This window comes from Castor canadensis, chromosome 9 (genome assembly GCF_047511655.1).
Source record: "Castor canadensis chromosome 9, mCasCan1.hap1v2, whole genome shotgun sequence".
Classification (NCBI taxonomy): Eukaryota; Metazoa; Chordata; class Mammalia; order Rodentia; family Castoridae; genus Castor; species Castor canadensis.
In genome coordinates this window covers 43,069,213-43,082,457 of record NC_133394.1, presented here as the reverse complement: position 1 = coordinate 43,082,457, position 13,245 = coordinate 43,069,213, and the positions used below count along the sequence as shown (strand labels likewise).

At 40.7% G+C, this 13,245-nt stretch overlaps 1 protein-coding gene across 6 annotated transcripts in view; it reads left to right on the top strand.

Moving 5' to 3' along the window:
* The window catches only part of Elovl6 (ELOVL fatty acid elongase 6), a 111,628-nt gene that overhangs the window by 39,674 nt on the left and 58,709 nt on the right, over positions 1 to 13,245 (top strand). The window lies entirely within an intron of this gene.

Sequence of the window (13,245 nt, the reverse complement as noted above, 5' to 3'; positions counted from 1 at the left end):
AGGGGGATTTAAGAAACCCCAAAAGCTTGTTAGTATTAGAATGTAATACCAGTTTGGGGACTTCAATCAGGAAATGTATTAGAGAGAATAGCTGCTCATTTTAGAATCACTAATCTTATTATATCCAAATGAAAAATGAACCATCTCACCAATGAGGAAATTGGATAGGAAGCAAAATGCTTCTCTAATCTTGTCAAGTTTCCTTTTTGGTTGTCAGACTGCCAGCTCCACTGGGCCATGGAAAACAAAGTGTAATGACACTTAATAAGGTCTTCCTTGAGCCAATAACAAGTGGATGGACAGGATGAGTGACAATCAGGGCTGATAAGGGCACTCTCTCAGACTCTGCCGCTGCTGCTGCTACCATGTGAGTCACCACTTTTGTAGCTACTGGAGCAATGGGCAGGCAATCAGAAAAGTAGGACCAGCCTGTGAAAAGCTGAGAAATGACCATTCTAAAGAAGGGACAAACTATGTCTACAGTAGCCATTCTCTCTCAAGTATATGTTCCCACACCAGCTGAATTTCTTATATTTGAATTTTTTGACTAATGTTCCAAAAAGAAACACAGTTCTTTTATACTGATAAAATATTAGTGTGTTTGTATCAAATACTTGGGCACAGATGGGGCTGGGTCACGGCTGTCCCCAAGGTAAGGCCCACCCCACATCGTGAGTTTGTTTTTGTTTTTAAATTGTTAGCATGAATTAATGTACAAAGGGTTTCACTGTGATACTGACATACATGCATGTAATGTACTTTGATCAAATTCACCCTGTTACTTTTTTAACTTCCTCCTTCCTTTTAAATAGATTTTAAAGGGTCTCAAATTGTGCTATTTTCACACACATATTTAATGCACTTCAATCTTCTTCAATTCCCACCACCTTCTCCTTGTCTCTTCTCCCTTCCCTTTCCTCCCATCCCCTCAAACAGTCCCCTCTTTATAGTCATGTTATATGTTAGGTCTTGATTCTGCTTAAGAGTGCAAACATGCAATACTTGACTTTCTGAGCTTGGCTTATTTCGTGCAACCTGATGATCTCCAGTTTCATTCATTTTCCTGCAAAGGACATCATTTCATTCTTCTTTATAGTTCACTAATACTCCACTGTGTATATCTACCATGTTTTCTTTATCCATTCATTGGTTGTTGGGCCGTAGGCTGATTCCATAGCTTGGTTGTTGTGAACAGAGCTGCAATAAACATAGGTGTGCAGGTGTCTCTGTTGTATGCTGACTTACATTCCTTCAGATATGCCCAAGTGCAGTATACAGGATTGTATGGTACTTCCATTGAAATTTTTATTGGTGTATATTAATTGTACAAAATAATGGGCTTCATTATGACATTTTCATATGTGAACATAATGTGCTTTTATCACATTCACCTCTCTGTTCCCCCTCCACCCTCCCACTGGTCCCCTTCCTTTTCCCTAGTGGTCCCCACCCAGTCAGTTTTTTCAGCTACCTGTAGGCTACCTCCAGTCTTCACCCCCAGGCCTTGATCTTTGTCCACGCTCTTTCTTTTTTTTTTTTTTTTTTTCATTTTTCTTTTATTATTCATATGTGCATACAAGGCTTGGTTTATTTCTCCCCCCTGCCCCCACCCCCTCCCTTACCACCCACTCCACCCCCTCCCGCTCCCCCCCTCAATACCCAGCAGAAACTATTTTGCCCTTATCTCTAATTTTGTTGTAGAGAGAGTATAAGCAATAATAGGAAGGAACAAGGGGTTTTGCTGGTTGAGATAAGGATAGCTATACAGGGCATTGACTCACATGTCCACGCTCTTTCTGATTGTGGCCCAGTGGACTACTATTTCTGTCACAGACTTTGGGTCCTGTTATTGTTCTAGGACTGAATATTAGAGTTATCTGTGCAGCTTTTTAAAATTTAAATTTAAAAACATTTTTTCTCTTGAGATTGGGTCTTCCTATATTGCTCCAACTTTCCATCCTCCTGCCTCAGCTTCCCTAGTATCTAGGATGGCAGGTGTATGCCACCATGCTTGGCCCACACAGCCTTTTAAAAATACCAATGCCCCACGCATTACTCCACACTAAGCAGATTCTACAGGAGGTAGCATTCAAATATCACACAGTCTTGCATCAATGAAGGACAGGAACGCCTTCTAAGATATGTGTTATTAGGCAGTTCCCACGTTGTACCAACATGGAGACTCCAGCTGGTTCTCCTGTGTTCCCTGGGTTCTGAATTGCCAGGCAGATTTGAAGTTTAAAAGTCAAGCTTGTCAGTCATTCATGCCTCGTGGTATATCTCAGTTCTCATGGACTGTGTTTTCTTCAAAAACAAGAGTTGTGAGAATGAGTGGATGAGAAATTTAAATTCTAGTAAAGGGGCATAAGAAAATAATATTTTAGCAGTCTGTAATTTGGGAGTAACAGACTTTGTTCATACTAAATTGTAAGATTTTCAAGTAGGCCAGAAAACACAGAAAGGGAAACAGAGGTCTTGCATTCTTCCTATTTTTCCTGTATCTTTACACATCTATTTACATCATAATAAAGGAGATTATCTAAGAAGCATTAGGTGGTGATTCTGGAAGACTTAACTCTGGTTACTAGAATTTTTTTCCTTTTTTTATTTTATTTTTTTATTTTAGGCTGTCCTGGGGTTTGAACTCAGGGCCTCACTCTTGCTAGGCAGGTGCTCTTCCACTTGAGCCACTCCACTAGCCCTGTTTTTTGTGTATAGCCTCACACTTTCCATCCTCCTGCCTGTTTCCCAAGTGCTGGCATCACAGTACATGCCACCATTCTAAGCCTACTAGTATTTTTATGGTGCCTGAGAGGTTATCTTTGTGAGTCATATCAGAATATGCACAGTGTTTTTCAGATTTAACTAAACTTTGGGTATTTCTTGAGGTCTTTGACATACTTAGGTTTTTGTTTTGTTTTGTTTTGTTTTTAAATTACCTTTGGACCAGATGTGGTGGTTCATCTAATCCCAGTTACACAGGTAGGAAGATCAAGGTTCAAGGCTGGCCTGGGACAAAATTGAGAGACCTTATCTGAAAAATAAACTAAAGCTACCCAGGGGGTGGAGCTGTGAAGATCAAAGCTCATACCCAGCCCCAAGCAAGGACCAAAAGACCCTATCTGAAAAATGACTAAAGGCAGAAAAGAGTTGGGGGTGTGACTCAAGTAAGTAGAGCATCCGCCCAGCAATTGTGAGGCCCTGAGGTCAAACCCCAGTATAGAGTCCCCCCCCAAAAAATTACCTTTGGTTGCAATTAACAAGCAATAACTGGAGGCTCTTGGATAATAAGGATAAACTTAATATCACTCATATTTTGCCATAACTATAAGAATTATTAAAGAAATAATCTCTTATAAGAAGTGCTTAGAATTGAAGGCAGAAAGGTATTAAAAAACTGAAAAAGAACTAGAACCTCAGGGTCGGTGTTCTGTTTTCCACTTTCTTTTATAGTATGGTACAGACTGATAGGGATTGGATATTTGTGGGCACAAAAACCTGGATGGGAGAGGATCAGCCCCCATCAATACAACTTCAGAAATAAAGAACAGGCTTCCCTTGATTTTTGTCCTCTTGTAGAAGGAAAAACAAGAGAAAACAACAAAATCGTATCCACCTTTCTTTGAAACACAGTCAAATTTGGGGCATATTGAAAGATACCAGCCAAGTCTGTCTCTCAGTGTCCAAGAATAAAAGACTAAAACCAATAGCATCAGCCAAGTACTCACCTTGTGACTAAGCCAGTGAGCCCCAGGGATGAGGGAAGTCACAGGTGACCCTCCTGGCAGGGTAGGAGGGATGCCAAGCCTAAAGAAGTCACCCAGCCAGCCTGTGAAGGAACTTAGTGATAGGGAACAGGTTAGGTAAGGTGTCAGTACTTACAAACATCACCAACAATTACAATTTATAATCAAGTGGGAAAAGTAGAGAGTGTGTTTGCTGGGAAGATTCAGTAATGATAGAGCTGGCTTCCATTGAGAGATTGTCACCTGCTGAGTGAAAGGTTGTTCAGAGTGGGCTGGGGAAAGAGGGGTGGAGTTAGGTAAAAGCCCTGAAAAAAAATGTGGGACAAACAAAACTCCTTTCTGCTTAAAAATTGTAAGTGAAAACATTTTTTGGATGGATGGAGGAGTGTCCTTTAAATAACTGTTCTGTTCTTTGTTTCTAAAGTATTTCCAAAAAAAATACAAAAAGTAGACACAGCAGGGGGAAAGTTGGATCCAGGAGATCCAGAGGAAACTTTTTGTTGTGCATGGTTATTCTCCAAAAAGTACACGCAAGCCAACAACAGATGACTTGTCACCCACACAACTACTGTGGATTTAAATAAGGACAGAGTGTTGCTGAGGTCACCATGGTAGATACAACTGTCTGCCCATCTCTGAAAAGTAAAATGTTCTCACAGATTAGAGCCACAAGTGGATAGAAATGCATCCAATTAATTCTCACTCAAATAAAAATGTAATGGACCCGTTCCAGAGAACAGTCTTGGACTCAAAATTTTTTTTTTAGCTTCCTAAATTTAAACAATTGAAATTCTTCCCGAAGCCAGGCTTTTCTAGAAGAACAAGGCTTTCTTCACTTTGTTGTTTATTTCTTACTTTAAAAAAATACACACCCACAACAAGGCAAGTCAGCCAGAATCTTACTTCTTTCCTAAAATTCAAAAGTAAAAGTCCTGCCCCTAAACTAACCCTGAGAAAAAAATTTAATAGCCTTTAAAAGTTTTTTCTATGATGCTGGAGGTAATGTAACTGTATCTATGTATCAGTGGATCCATATCAAATGCTATAATTATATATAATAATTTAATGCAAACCTTTATTAAAATGATGGATATACTGACATTAAAGTTTTACTGACATTTTGTTTAATCTGAGATCATGTTGGGATTATAACCCACATAGTCAGATGATGGCTGGTGGGTGCAGTAAGTAGATGGACAGCAGGAGTGTGGGGACACTTCAGAGTGGCTTGGGACCTGTTTCTTACGACCTACCCTCTCACCTCCACATGTCTCAGCTTCCTTTTACTCTTCTCAAGAGTGGCTTTTTCTGGCCCTTTCATCCCTTCCTTTTTTTTTTTCTTGGCAGTCCTAGGGTTTTGACTCAGGGCCTCACACTTGCTAGGCAGGTGCTCTATCACTTGAGCCACTTCACCAGCCCTTTCTGCATTTATTTATTTTTCAGGTAGTCACTCAATGTTTTTGTTTTGTTTTTGCCTGGGTGGGCCTGAAACCACAATCCTCCTACCTGCATCTCTCCTGTAGCTCGGGTTACAGGCATGACCATTTATGATTTGTACCTTAAGATGGGGGTCTCACTTTTTGTGTGGGGTGGCCTCCAACCTTGATCTTTCCTCCTGATCTCCACCTCCCACGTAGCTGTGATTACTGGTATGCGCTTTCCTTTTTAATGTTACTTGTCATTTCTTTAGGGAGACGTTATTCTCCATCTAAAAAAAAGAGCCCCTTCCTTCCAGGCACTGTGTAATTCTTCAAAACCTATCATGGTGGATTATTTTTCTTGTGCGTGGTGTTGTGCTCTGCCCTGGTCAATAGAGTAAGCTCTGTGAGGGTCATATTGGTGCCATCTTGTTCATGCCTTTGTATCCAGCACCCTGCATAGGACCTAGCAAAGCTAAAAAGGACCCAGTAATATCTGGTATACAGAACTTCACTGGCTCAAACCCACAAACTTATTACTGGCTTGCTTTACAACCATGAGGCCAGCAAGAAAGACTGCCATTTGTTTGGTGTTTAATAGACATGTTTTACCAAATTAAAAGTTACTAATTAATCCTTAAGGAAGTGAAATCAGTACTAAATGGTGTTGCAGTTGAGCATGTTACGCTGCTAAAATGGTTCACTGTTCTTCAAAACCCTAAGCAACAAGGGGAAGAATTGAACTTTGCATTTCTGTAATGACTTACAGAACCTGTGGCCAGAAAATAAGAATTGGACATGCTTTATAACCCCAAATCTGTAATTTTTTAAATCATTTGTTAGTAAACCCATTTTAGAGTCTCAATTTTCTTATCTGTAAGAGGCAGTAAGTTTATCTCCTAAAAATGATGTAGAAAAGGCATGAGGTATACAGTTAAACCCTATAAGTAAATGCTCATGGCCTTGTTACTTTGGAATTCATGCATGGGGGAGCCCGTGAAGCTACCTGTCTGGGAGTTCTGGGCACCTGTGAGCCCCTGACCAATGGTGTTATCTCCAAAAATTTGTAATTGTCTCAGAGGGGGGTGTCAAGGAACTTAAGTGATGCTAGCAGAAGTGTCTTGTGACTTGCGACATACATATTTATGGTTCTGTTATTACTATTATTGTTACGTGGCTGAAAATTTCATAGTCAATTAATAAGTAGATGTCATGACCTTTGGTTTTTTGTTTGTTTATTTTGCAGTACTGTGATTAAACCCAGAACCTCTTGCTTGCTAGACAAACATTCTACCACTGGAACTATACCTGGAGCCATTTTTTTTATTTTGTGTTTGAGACAGGGGGCTGTACATAACTTTGCCAGTCTAGCCTCGAACACGAATCCTCCTGCCGCCACCTCCCAAGTAGGTAGCTGCTGTTTAAAAACAAAACAACAAAAAAAGCTTACCTTTTTTATTTAGATGGACTTAATGGAAGCATGAAGTTAGTGGACCTGACTATAATAACATGTATAATAAAGTGCTTCATAGTGAAAGCTTCCCCTCTCCAGGTAGAAAGTGAATTTGATGCACATCAGATTGACATTGACCTCTGCTTTCCAACTCTGCCTCCGAGAAGATTAGTCACAGTGGTGAACTTGGGAGGAAGCAGCCATAAAGAGGAAGATTACTAATGACATCTAGCCAGTGAGCCAGGTTGCTACTCAGCCAAGATGGACTTAATCCTGGCTCAAAGTCACAATCACAGGCTTCTAGTGCTGGAAGGAAAAAAATTACTCTTAGGAACCCCAAAATCTAGCCTGAAGTTCTTTTGCTTTCTAGTCTTCTAAAGGAGCCAAAAAGATTTAGTTTTATTGTATTTCTTGATCTATACATTTCCCAGACCATCAGATTTCCAGAGGTGCCAATTTCCCTTGCCAAGCTTCGGTGCGTGGTATTTAATACTTAGTACTTTTGGACTTCCAGGGTATTCTGGGATTGACACAGTCCCAGAAGACATCTGGAAACTGCTGTATAAGATTTTCTTTTGGGACCTTCATTTCCTTGGGTACTACTTTCTCTCCCTTCCCCACTTTCTTTGGGACTCTACATTAGAGTACAGGTGGACCCTTAGTATGGATGTCATTATTACTAATTTTGTTAATTTAGCCTCAAACCTCAACTTTACAAAGAAAGGAGCATTTGAGAACCTGAAACACAAAGGTGATATGAAGCTCTGCAAACCCTGCCTGACTGTGAGCCAGCTCTCCAGAGAGTCATGTGGTCATGTGGTCATGGGATACAGTAGGTATGATCAGGGATGGGTAGCAGATCCTATACCTTGAGTTACTCTGGGTAAATATGATATTCATAAATTGGTGGGACGTCTGAATCTCCAATCTTTAAGTTAGCCTATAAAAGATGTGCTGTTTTTTTCTTATTTAGTTTGATTTGTATCTGTCAGTCAACTGAACATATAATTAGCCCTAGCTTTAGTTACAAGAGAACAAACCTTCTTTATTGCTACTTTTTTTTTTTTGTGGTGGTGGTATTGGGGTGTGAACACCAGTGCTTGCTTCATGCTTGCTAGGCAGATGCTCTATCACGTAAACCACGCCTCCAGTCTTTTTTTTCTGGTTATTTTTGGAGATAGGATCTCTTTGGGTTTTTTTTCCCCCAGGTGGGCTTGGGTCCTCCTATTTTATGCTTTCTACTGTATCTGGGATGACAAACACACCCCATCACATCTAGCTTTTTTCCATTGAGATAGGGTCTGACAAACTTTTTTTTTTTTTTTTTTTTTTTTTTTTTTTTTTTGCTGGGGCTGGCCTGGACCCATGATCCTCCCAATTTCAGCCTCTGACATAGCTGGAATGACAGGCTTGAGCCCAGCTATTGGTTGAGATGGGACCTGGTAAAGTTTTTGCCCCAGTTGGCCTCAAACTGCCATCTTCCAAATCTCAGTCTCCCAACAAAATAGCTGGTATTACAGGTGTGAGTCACCAGTACCAAGCTGCTTATATGTTTCTAAGCTTTTGTTAATGGTTGTTTTTGTTTTGTTTTGTATTTTGGTGGTACTGGGGTTTGAACTCAAGGTGTTGTGCTTGCTGGATAGGCACTCTACCACTTGAACCATTCCTCCAGCCCTAAACCTTTATGTAAGACATTCAATAGAAAGTGAATATTTTATAAAAAGGCATTCCTACAGTTGTGAGAATTCTATTCAGAAGAACTATCAACATAGCCTTAAACACATTGTGACTGATGGAGCTTAAATATGAAACTCAAAGTATTTTATTTGTGTGCTTGCTTCTTATGTAGGGTGACTCCATGCTCCAGAGAAAACTTCAGACACTTTCATGATCTGTCAGAAAGGGAAGTAGGAATTTGAGAAACTTGTCAGGGGACTTGAGATCAAAATAACACTTAGAATTTCAGGTATCTAGAATCCTAACAAATGCTGGGCTGGCTGAATGCTCAAATGGTAGAGCACCTGGATAGCAAGTGTGAGGCCTTAAGTTCAAGACCCAGTACTGCTGAAATAAAACAACAACAAAAAAACAGAACAGAGACAGTAATACATAAAACTGCATTTTCTGAACAGGTACGTTGTCTTCACTTAGGTACATATAATCTCCATGATGAATGCTGTAAGGAACCCACTGTAGAGATATTTCTATTAACCCTGACTTAATCAGCTTAAAAGAGAAAATCTGTTTTTCTGTTGGACTCACCCAGGTTGGTCATCTAGCTGAAGTTCTTGTGATGTCACCTCACAGTAAATCATGAGCAAACTTCTGTCTTTCTGGTTCCTGGATTTTGACCCTTTGTTCATCTTTAGTATCTTTGATCAGTAAACTGTGGTGCATAGCACTGGGTCACTCCAGTACTGAGACTAAAAGATTCCATAATTGTCCTCCAGCCAGACTTGATGGAGTTGATTGATTTCAAGAAGAGAGAAAGGAGGAAGATCCAGGGCTGGGCAGCATTTCTTCGCCCTCTTGGCTTCTTTCCCACTGAGGATTTTCCCTACCACTTGAGCTAATCCACTTTTTATGTTTTGGTGCCTGCCTTTCTTCCCTAGGCTGCTACCCTTCTATCCTATAACTGTCAACACTGAGCTTCAGTCCATGTATTTCTGACCCTTCTCAGATCCACCAGTTCAGTTGTAATTTCTGTCCTTCGGGCTGCTGACTTTGGCTTTTGGCACCACATACAGGCCAGTTTGAACCCAGAACTTCAGTGCTTATCAGGTGTGCAAATTTGGGCAAAATACTTAAACCATGAATGGGGGGTACACACATCTAGTGGAGTGGGTGTGAAAACTGAAAGAGAAGTCAGCATCACTTTCCTAGCATGGTACTCCAAAGTCCAAGGAACACTGAACTCCAGGACTTGTTTAAGAAGTGATCTTTGCTAGATGTCTTCAGATTACTTTGAATACTTTTCTTTGTTAGGCTGCAGGTGATTCTGTCTCTTTCCTCTCTCTCTGACTCTCTCTCCCTCTCTCTCTCTCTCTCTGTCTCTAGTCTTCAGCTTTCTGGGTCTGTTAGTTAGATAAATAGAATGAAAGGCCTCACCTTTTTAGCGTGGACATCATGCCCTTTCTCTATTCGGGTCAAACTCCCTCTTCTGACTTGGATCCCACGTCATTCCTTCCAGACATCAATCACATTGGCCACACCAGAATGATCTTTATTCTCCAGCCCTTGTTTCATATTCTGTCTCCATTCTGGAATGTTGTATTCCCAGTCCTGCCCTGAGACCTACCCTAGCAGAGGCAACCTAAAATAATCCCACCATTTACTGATTTTGTATAATTAAAAAAATGGTTTTTTTAATGCCTGATCATGTTCCTCTGTGTGTCCTAAGTACTACTAAGAGTAAGAAATGGCTTACTGCTTCTCTCATCATACTGTGTTGAAAATGGTGCCTGTCAATTGATAGGTCTCGGTGATGGAACACAGAGGGAACCGATGTGTTCTTGGGGATGAGAACCAGATGTCAATTATGAAGTCAAATATATTCTCTCATTGTTCCAAACACTGATGTCCACCTAATTCCACATAGTGTATAAGAGGCCTTCCCTGGCCACCAGATGAAACTCTGCTATTCCTGGTCCACTTGCTTTGTTATATTTTTGTACACACACAGCTCTTAAACTATGGCATGGTTAGAAGCCCTCAGGGTTATTTGTTCATTTCTATCTCCCACTAGAATCTAAGTAGCATGAGCTCAAAGACTTCATCTTACCAAAATTTCCATAAATATTTGTTGAACAAATGAATGAATGGATGAAATAATCACAGGATCTACTTTGTTAAGGTGTTTTTCATGGATGAAGGGTTTTTTTATTAGTATGAAAACAGGCTTTCTAACTGTTGTCATTGAGGGTGTTTTGAGGTCACATTTTGAGAGTAATTTTAAGAAACAGACAATTGCTGCTAAGCTAAATTACTAGGAGATGAGCTGTTTTTCTTAATTATAGTCAGATCCTAGAAACATGTTAGTTTCATTTGATGAATTTAATTTTTTTATTATCTTTCTTTTTTGCTATCAGAAGAGAGTATATTGGTAAAGGACTTCTCTTTGTAACTGGAGTTTTAGGCTAGAGGCCCAACATGTCAGAGGCTCCACATGACAGGTCCAGACACTCACCCCAATAGGCTAAATAAATTGATGAGTAGTGGTGAAGGGCATAGAAAGGAGATTTATCTTCTGGTACGAGCACTCCACAGGAAGACACAAAGTAAGCATTTCAGCCATCTTCACAGTATAGACATAAGCTTTAGGTTTACAGAGAGAAGAAGTGAACAAAGTGTGTGCAATTAAACAGTCCCAGGCAAAGTGTGGACTGGTTGATCATTATCTCAGTTCTGGTTTTTCCAGGGGGTTCTTTGTCATCACTTGAAGGGAGCAGTATGGTTCCCATGAGATGATTACTCCTGCTCCAGGGTGCAGCCTCATCACTGTAGGTCACTGTCCTCATTTAGGGGGTGATCGGTCCTGTGAGGCTGTGCAGTTCCTTTCTTTGGGGTTGGTTTCAGTCCTTTGTAAAGATGTTATCAGTAAGTCCTGTCCTCACTGGAAACCAAGGTGATTGATTGCCTCTGCAATCACAGTACAGGAGACCAGTGCAAACTGGAAGCAGGGATACCAAGCTTTTCTCCTGCTTTCAGTTAACTGTGAGTCCAAGTAAGGAGCAGCAAAAGCAGTTTCTAAGTACTGGTTACAATTCCCTCCTTAGGTTTTGACATTTCTCAATCTTGAGGAAATAACTAGGTGTTGGCTAGTCACATCTGCAGTGTGCTTTGCTCCCTAAGCAGGTTTGAGAGTTAAGAAAAGGGGTCAGGCAGACTGACCTCAGGATGAGGCTCCTGAAGCCTGGCCTTTTCTTCCCACCTCCCTGTTCTCAGGCTCCTGTGGCCCTCTCATCCTCATCCTTTCAAAGTTTGTCACCCCGCCTCATCTCCTGTTCGCCCAAGTGCAGCACCAGCAGGGCTTTACATACAAATTCAGCTTTCAGGGTTTGGTCTAGTTTAACATGAAATGTTAAATAAGCCACAAGTGGCCTATTTTCCATAGTGCAAGCTTTATAAGGAAATACAGAATGCCTTATCTGTGCTTTCAAGGCATGTGTGACCAGACTGTCCTTGAGATTTATTCACATAGCACCCAGGGGCTTCATCTAGTATTTGTTGAAGAAATGGCATGGATCGATCAGAGGCTGATTAAGTCTAGGGGTCACAATGGAACACTGTACTTCTAGGTACTTCTATGATTGATTGCTCTGTGACATTTGACCCTCTGCTTTCTTTAACCTTTCTCCATGACCCTCCTTGGTTTTCTTCTTGCCTTTTGGTGTTATCTTCTTAATCTTCTCTGCTTGTTTCTTTTCTACCTCCCACTTAAATGGTGATGCTTCTTTCCCTGCCCCACCAATTGGATTCTACCTTGACCTTCAGAGCATTCCCCTTGAGTGACCTCATAATGTCCTAGACGTGGTTGACTTCCAAAGAGATATCTGTAGCCCTGATATTTCTAAGTCCTGAACCCTGTAGACGTCTTTCCATCTCTGTGAGTAAAAACTACACTCCTATTAACTGTCTTTCCTAGAAAATACCAACATGTAAGCCCCCATCCATCAGACTAACACCCACTACCAAGTCAGACAAACCAGAAGCCCAAGAGTCATTACTGTTCATCAGTCTTCCTCTCTGTTGCATCTCTCCTCATATTAAATCATTTGCTAAGAGCTCTTTGTTGCCTCCTCCCTTGATTTCATTTCACAGGCAATGACCTCCACCTGACTCCATCAAACATCTGTCCTCCACATTATGTCTGCATAGTGCCCCTTGTCCCTTTCTTAAAACCCTCAGGGAGCTACTGTGCCTTTCAGGTGAAGTTCAAACTAGCCCTCTTCAGACATACAATAACTCAACCTCATCTTAACTCTCTAACCCCATTTCCAGCTCCAAAAGCCCATGTCCACAGTCACTCAAATTCTATCACACTGTTTAATGGCTGTGCCTACCATTCTTCCCGCTCGATGCACCCCTTCTCCTATCCTGTTCTTCTCTAGCTGTGCCACTACTTTAAATCTGGGCATTTCTGTATACTCTGAATATTTAGACTGCATTATAAGATTTCATTTATCTTTCTGACTACACCATAAGCAATTTAAGATTTATGTCCCCAGCATCTAGCATGGTATAGCACAGTGTTTCTCTTGGAGGGTGTCCAGGTTAGAATCCAGCTAGGGCTGTTAATATTCATGTCCTTGGACTCCACCCCCCACCCCCAGGAGCTAGAGAATCAAAATTTCTGTGTTTTTGAAAAACAGGCTCCCTGGGTGATTTTTATAAACATAGATATCCAATAGTTATTTTATAAAAATCAGCTGGGCCCTTTGATCATTTTGTCCACATACACTGTATTAGCATAGACTTGTTGCTGATAGTTCTAAAAATACTCATCGCATGTACAAAAGAGGAAGTTTACTTTTCCAGAGAAAAGGTCGCCTATCTGTCCTAAAGTGAACTGTGGATTTGGAAATCCCACAGCCAATTTTGATCAACATAAACAAACAAGTTGAATAAT